Consider the following 8,308-nt stretch of genomic DNA (forward strand, 5'->3'; position numbering starts at 1 on the left):
GTCAAAATTATATAACATATTTATTTTTATTGATTGAGTTGATAGCTCATAATTTACTTCTGTTAAGTAAAAATCAACTCATAACTGATCCTCCAACAACATTTCAGAAGTGGTACATCACACACGGAGAGATTGACTATCTTTCTCCTGAAGAGCTACTGATAGACTCAAACCACTAGAGGGTTGTTTCCTTAGGTTTAGCAGTGCAATTCATACTGTACTACCAGGATCTCTAAAGCATCTGAAATATATATTTTGTATGACTTTTCTACTTATTCCTATAATGCTTATATACATACATACGTACAAAAGGGAGGCTTATTTATATTACTTATAAAGTAACACACTTATAGATCTTTTTGGTGATCCACCAAGTTAAAAAAGTCTGTTGACTCTGTAATATGAAAAATGAGGAATATGTTGATGTTTTTGTTAGGTTTCATCGAGTCAAGTACAACTCATAGTGATTCTCTGAAGAGACCTGATCCCTGTCTTAGCCTATGCTGTCCTCATTATCTCTGACACACTTGAGCCCATTGCTGTAATCATTGTGTCACTCTATCTCACTTAGAAACTTCCTCTTTTTTGCAGATTCACCATCTTCTAAGCATGATGTTCCTTTCCAAGGAATTGCCTCCCCTAGTAATGTGCATGAGATGAATTTTTGCCATCTTTGCCTCCAGGGAACACTTTGGCTCTACTTTCCCTAAGATGTATTCTTTCTTTTGACCGTCCAGGCCATGATACTTAATTACGTGCTATGCATCAGAAAGCTGGACAACGACTAAGGGTGATAGAAGAATTGATGCCTCTGACTTGTGGTGCTGGAGAAGAGCACTGAACATACATGGACTGCCAAGAAGAAAAACAGGTCTGTATTGAAGAGGGTAAAAATGAGTTTCTCTCTGGAGACAAGGATTTTCAAGCTCTGTCTCACATACTTTGGGCATGTGGGCAGGAGGTAACAGTCCTTGGAGAAGGACATCATGCTTGGATTGGTGCAGGGACAGTGCAGAAGAGGATGCCCCCAGATGAGATGGACTGATACAGTCACTGGGACAATGGGGTAGGTGTGCTAGAGTCAGGGAAATTGACTCAGGACAGGACAGGAGTCAGAGCTGGTGTACATAGGGTAGCTATGAGTTGCAGGAGACCTCATGGTACATAACAATAACAACAACATGGGATATTCAGTACTATTCTCCAACACCACAGCTCAAATATATCAATTCTTCTTCTGTCATCCTTCTTCATTGTCCAGTTTTCAGATGTATAATGAAAGATTTAAAAGGCCATGGTTTTAATCAGGTACACCTTAGTCTTCAAACTGACATTATTGCTCTTTAGTACTTTGGCAAGGTCTCTGACAACCAACTTGCCAAATGCAATATGCTTCTTGGTTTCTTGACTGCTAGTACCAATCGTGCTGATTAAGAGATGCCGTGTACTTTAAAAAGATATTATTTCCATGTAATTATTCATCTAGTTTCTTTTCATTTCTTGTATTGATTGCCCTCTTAAATTTAAATAATGTATTAAAGCTTCTATTTGTATTAATAATTTAAAATACATTAATGTACTTGTACTATTAAGATGAAGAAATATCACTTATACTATCCCTGCTGATCTTTTCCCCATCCTATTTAGTCATAGCAGGTACAGCATTCCTTTTAAAAGTATAATCACAATGACATTTTGCTCTATAACTACGATAAAAACTCCTGACTTTATTTCTGCAAAGCTTCTAAAAATATGAAAGTTATTAATGATAATTATAAGATTGTAATTATGTAAACCACCTTTATTGTGGGATGGATAATTATGCCTGCTGATATGGAGATTTGGAGCCATACATAAGGATACATTTTCCATATATCGGTGTTAGTTGCATAATATTTTTAATACACTCAATGCATTAAAGGAGTTAATATGCTTAAAGTTTGTATTCTACTACTTTTTCAAATAAATAAAGTTCATACATTTTACTTAGTAATTAAAATTATGCTGTGCGTACCTCCTTTCATATTTAAATCTCAGCTTTGTCATCCTTTGTTTTGTATATTTTTTAATGAAGAGGCAAATATTCTTCACTTTTACCCCTACTTTTATATCACTTCTTAATAGTGTTACCTGGCAGAGGATTTCATCCAGCTTCTTAAAGCCATTCTAAGACTCCTTCATATGCCCTCTAGCATGCTTTTGCATTTGAGAACAATTCTACTTTTAGCTCTCATTTTATCCATAACAGGGAGAAAAAGAGCCAGGTGATTCTTTCCAAATTCTGCCTTCAGATCTCCTCAGCGAACTTCATCAGTTATATTTTCTTCCCCCACTCCCATGTTACTGCAAAACGGTTTTAATACACTTTCCACCAGTATGAGTCTAGTAGGTGAGGGTATCCTTTGGTGGCACTCAGAGTTTCTTGAAATGTGGGGCCCTCCATAGAGCCCATTTGGTGGCTGAGTTTTAATGTGAGTGAGAGAAACAAGAATGTGGAAGGGGTAAGAGAAGTGGTAAGAGCATTAAAGAGGGGAGTGGGGAGAGAGTGTTGCAGAAAGAGGAGGCCCAAATGGGAGCAAGAATCACCCCAACACCAGTTGTATTAGAGGAAGAGGCTTTAATTGCTGGTGGAGTTATGGCAGACTGATGTATTAAGGGCTAAGCTCCCTGATCAACCTTTGTCTTTACCTTTTACAGGATTACATAGGGCTGGATGGGGGTTGCTCACCATGTCCCATTCCTATTGGTGGTTTCTGGTTGAGCAGATTTTACAAAGGTGGGATAATGTTAGTTTCTTTGTATAACTTGAGCTGCAGGTTCAAAAGGCAGGAAACAGGAAACCAGAGTTTCTCAAGGTTTCAGGAGTCAAGGCTGAGCCTTAGGTCTCCTTCCTCAAGAAAACAAGCACAGTGTGGGGGAAAGATTCCTCATATTTTTATGACCTAGACTCCATAGTCAACAGTCTTGGCACCAGCAGCCAGGAAATTAAAAGGTGCATTGCCATGGGAAAGTCTGCTGTTAGGGACCTCTCCAAAGTACTGAAGAGCAATGGTGTCTCTCTAGAGACTAAGGTGCATCTGATACAGGCCATGGTCTTCACAATCACTTGTTATGCATCAGAGAGTTGGACAATGACCAAGGAGGATAGAAGGAGAACTGATGCCTTTGAGCTGTGGTGCTGGAGAAGAGTACTGAGAATACCATGGACTGCTAGGAAAACAAATAGATTTGTCCTGGAGAGGGTTAAACCGGGTGGCTCCTTGGAGGCAAGGATTCTGAGGCTCTGTCTAACTTACTTCGGACATATAGTGAGGAGAGACCTGTCCTTGGAGAGAGACATCATGCTTGGGAGGGTAGAGGGATGGCGCAGGAGAGGAAGGCCCTCTATGAGGTGGATTGATTCAGTGATCAGAGACAGTGCGATTGGCACAGGACAGAGCAGAGTTTAGGGCTGTTGTACATAGGGCCGCTATGTGTTGCAAGCGACTCGACGGCACATAACAACAACAACAACAGACTTGGAAGTTAAGCAATGTCACACCATCTATATTTCAGTCAATTAAGAAGTTACAAAATCCTAACCAGATTCCCTTGAATCCGGAAAGGATTTTGTGTCTTATCCATGTTGAGAACTGACTATGATCTAGATGAACATTGTTATTAGTATGTGTCTTCGAGTAGGACTCAACTCATTGTTGACACTAGCAATTTTTTAGAGGCTATAAATTGCACTGGAGGAAATTTTCCATCTTTCTCCTGGGGAGCAGCTGGTGAACTCAAATCACTTACCGTTTCCTCGGCAGCACCACTTTTTACTACTGTTGTTGTTATGTGTAGTTAAATTGCCTACAACCCATAGCAACTCTATGGTCTTCTGGAGAGATTCCTAACTATAGATTTTCCCGTTGCAATTTGTCCTTTGATTTCCTGACTGCAGGTGTTAAGAGTGTTAATTGTAGATCTGAGGAAGGTATAATTGCTAGCAATCTCAATTTCTTCTCCATCTATCATAGTGCTATCAATTAGCCTGGTGATGAGAATCTTTTGTCTTCTTGATGTTGAGCTTCAATCCATATGGAAGACAACAGTCCTTGACCTTCTGCAGCAAGTGCTTCAGGTCTTCTTCAGCTTCATCAAGCAAGATTGTGTCATCTGCATATCATAGGTTGTTGATAAATCTTCCTCCAATCTTAATGCCACATTCCTCCTCAAAATGCCCTGCTTCAGGAATGATCTGATTGAAAAAGTATGTGGACAGGATGCATTCCTGATGCACTCCTTTCCTGATTTTAAATACAGTGTTTCCTTCCCCTGTTCTGAGAACTGCTTCCTGGCCCAAGTGTAGGTTTCACATAAACACAATCAAATGTTCTGGGATTTCCCTTTCCCTCAAAGTTATCCGCAATTTATTGTGGTTCACACAGTCAATTGCCTTTGCACAGTCAATGAAACACAGATAGACATTCTCTGGTACTCTCTTCTTTTTTGCTAAGATCCATCTGACATTGACAAATAATGCCTCTAGTGTCATGACCTCTTCTAAACCCAGCTTGAATTTCTGGTAGTTCTCTGTCAATATACTGTTCCAGTTATTTCTGGATACTCTTCTGCAGGATTTTGCTAGTGTGTGATATCAATTATATTGTTTGATAATTTCCTACTTTCCCAGAATTTCCTCTAGAAGAACATAAGGCTGAAAATATTACTAAGGCCATTTTTGGCACATGTAACATGCTAAACTTGATAGAACTCTTCTTTCCTGCACAAAGAAGGGATTTAGGAAAAAGGATATTTTAAAAACCATTCAGCTATCCAGGATCTTTGAAGAAAACAATTGTAAAAATTTTCACTTCTCTCTGCAGGTTACAAGGTTGCTATACCTTAAAACAAACTAGCTAAAAGAGTTGTCGTGGAGTCAATTCTGGTTTATGATAATACCATGTGCTCCAGATAGAACTGTTTTCCATAATGTTTTCAGGGGCTGAATTTGCAGAAGTAGATCACCACTTAATCTTCTGAGATGGTTCTAGTTAGATACCATGGTAAACTTTGGCTACACTTAACTACAAGTTTGTACTAGCTAGAAATTCCTTGATTGTTGTTCTTGTTTGTTGTTTTTGTTGTGTTGTTGTATACTGCAGAGTCAAAACCAATCCATAGCTGACCTGCCAGTGGGTTTTTAGACATAGTAGATTGCACAGGAGGAGATTCCCCATCCTTCTGTAAAACGGATCTTGATTCGTCATGACCCCATATGACAAATTAGAACTGCCCCATAGAGTTTCATGGACTATGGTGTTTAAAAAAGCAGATCAGCGAGTCTTTGTCCTACTAAGCAAAGTTAGACAGCAGCCAAGTGCTACTGCTTATGTTTCCTAGATGTAAACCTACTTAATTATAGCATGCCTGGATTCTATAGGGTTTGTTAAAAATTGTTTTCATTGGGAGACAAGTTTACATGCATTGAGGGTCCTTTCTGCTATTTCTTTATTTCTTTTGTCTGATATTACTCTGAGAAATTATCCAGAGATCCTAGAAAGGATCATTAAGGGGAAGAATAAAGTTCTCTTTTGTATTTGGCTGAAAGTCTAATTCAAATGGAAGTTGACAGTAAATCAACAAGGAAAGCAGAGCTGGGACACTTCCCTCTGTGTAAGAGTGCTGACTCATTTCCTCATCACATTAGAAAATGTATCACTGGGAATGTTCTCATGGTGTCGAAGGAGATACGACTATGTGCTAATGGGCCTTTTTGGACTCTGTTTTTTCTGATTCAGCTTCATTTTGAGGCTAAAGCAGCAGGGAGATAGTTTATGGTTTAAAAACTTACGACACAAGTAAATATTTTGTCTCTATTTCATTTCAAGATCTTATATTGCTAAAATGAAAGCATAGCAATATAACTTGGATAATTGGAACACAAAGGAATTACTCTGCCCACTTTTGTTGTTGATGTGTGCCATCGAATTCCTTCTGACTTAAAACAACCATATATGACAGAGTAAAAGTGTCCGTAGGGTTTCAAACACACTGCCAGTGAGTTGATTCTGACTGACAAGGACCCTTACTTGGATTTCTGAGGCTGTACTATTTTACAGGAGCAGACTTCCCACAGAGTGGCTTGTAGATTCAAAACACAGAACCATCAGCTAACAGACCAGCTTGTTATGAGCTACACTAACATGGCCTCTTCAATGGAGTTAGTAGGCTAAAGGATTTGCAGATGCAGATTACCACAGGTTTTATTTTTTCCCTATTGAACAATTGTCAAGTTTGAAACACCAGCCAAACATTTAGTTATTTCAACACCAAAGCTCCTTTCCCCTACTGTACTGTGAGAAAAGATTAATACTGTATTCATTAACCCTAATTAACAGCAATTAATGCTCATTTATAGTAATTTTACTGCCTCACTGATTTAGTGTTATAGCAATACAATATTATTGCATAAACACTAAGGTCATATTTTCTGTATAGATTTTATACCATATAAATAGTGAACTTTAGTAATAGATCTATATGAAGACTTTTAAAAAATATCATATTGCTAATACTGTCGTTAGGTCCCATCAAGTCAACTACTATCAATAACACCTCATGAACTGATTTTGAGTCTATCTTTCTTTTGGTTTCTTAGTTGTGTCTTTTACAGACAACATTTTGATGAGCTTTAGTTTTTCTTTTTCTTGTGTTGTGTTTTGGTTTCCCCCTACCCCCATCCTGGAATTCTTTTTTTCCCTTTCCATTTATTCATTTAGTCTATTTGCCTAAGTGTAATTGGTGACAGGCCAGGTTTTGTTATTGCCAGTTTACTGTATTTCTTTTTCTGTTGTTTCTGGTTACTATGGCCCATTAGTGAATTGTTTCCTTTAATGTGTCTATGTCAAGGACATACTTTAAAAGTTTTGTAGATTTGATCTTGTTTTCACACCACATGCCTTTTTTAGTTCCTTCTTTTTTGCAAATAGCCTAATTTTTCCTTCATATTTGATGGACAACTTTGCTGGTACAGAATCCTCAGTTGGCAAATATATTCTTTCAACCTTCTGTATACGCCATCCCATTTTCTTCTTACTTGCTTGGTTTCTGCTGAGAAATCAGAACTTAATCTAATTGTTTTTCCTTTGTAGGTAATTCTTTGGTTTTGGATTTTTTGTTTTTGGGTTTGTTGTTTTATTCCTCCTTCATGTTGCTTTTAGTATTCTATCCTTATCCTTTCTTTGGAAAATTTGATTATGATACATCTTGATGTTTTTCTTTTTGGGTCTAGTCTATTTGTTGTTTGCTGAGCTTCTTGAACATGGATTTCTCTGTTCTTAAAACCTTGGAAGTTTTCTTCTAGCCCATCTTCCCCAATATTCTCTATGATTTTCCTATCCTTCGCATATTCTGAAATTCCCATCATATGTATGTTATTCCTTTTGATGTGATCCCACATGATTCTAATGTTTTCTTCATTTTCTCTATTTCTCATCTTAGATTTTTTTCCCTTCTAGAATGTTTCCATTGAGGTTTTTATCTATAACCTCACTGACTCTCTGATCCATCTTTTCTGTTCTACTTTTTTGTCCCTACAACATGTTGGACATTCCTACCTTTTTGGTCTTAATATTATGGATTGCACTTTCATGCATCCTTGTTATTTCCAGTACTGTGTTGGCTCCACTCTGTACTGTGATAATATTTTTAAGTACTTACATTTCTTTATTTATAATTTCAGTTCTTTCTTCCATCTTTTGCATTTTCTTCCAGAGTTGTACAAGTCCCTCCTCATCAATTTATTTCTTCTGGCTCCATGTGTCTGGAGTATTTGCATTCTTAATGGCTTCCATTGTTTCTTCCGTCATTTGCATCTTCTTCCATAGCTGTAAATAACTCTGCATCAATATATTTCTTCTGGTTCTCTACCTCTAGTGCTCTAGCGTATTCCCTTTATTTTTGGCTTCTATTGTTTCTTCCCTCATTTTTACCTTCTTCTATAGCTGTTCCAATGCCTCCACATAACTTCTGCCTCTTTGACTCGGGTATTTTTTTCAGTTTTTAAAAGTTGCCTGCTTCTTTCTTGACATTATGTGACTTTTTCCTTGATAAATATTAGGCTGATTCTGTTGTGTCTGTGTACGTTTTTTATAGTTCTTTTCTTTTTCATGTTATTGATTAGTTGCCAGCTTAAAATGTTCAGTTTAAGGAGTTGACCACTTACTCCACTGGAAGTTCTTTCTGAGAAAATTTGCCTTTCCTAAAGTCTTCCGGGTTCTCTCTGTTCTGCATTCCATTCCAGCAGTAATCTCACCTTATTGTTTTTTGG

The sequence above is a fragment of the Elephantulus edwardii genome, unplaced genomic scaffold (genome assembly GCF_000299155.1).
Source record: "Elephantulus edwardii isolate Elephantulus edwardi_28Jun2011 unplaced genomic scaffold, EleEdw1.0 scaffold00017, whole genome shotgun sequence".
Lineage (NCBI taxonomy): Eukaryota > Metazoa > Chordata > Mammalia > Macroscelidea > Macroscelididae > Elephantulus > Elephantulus edwardii.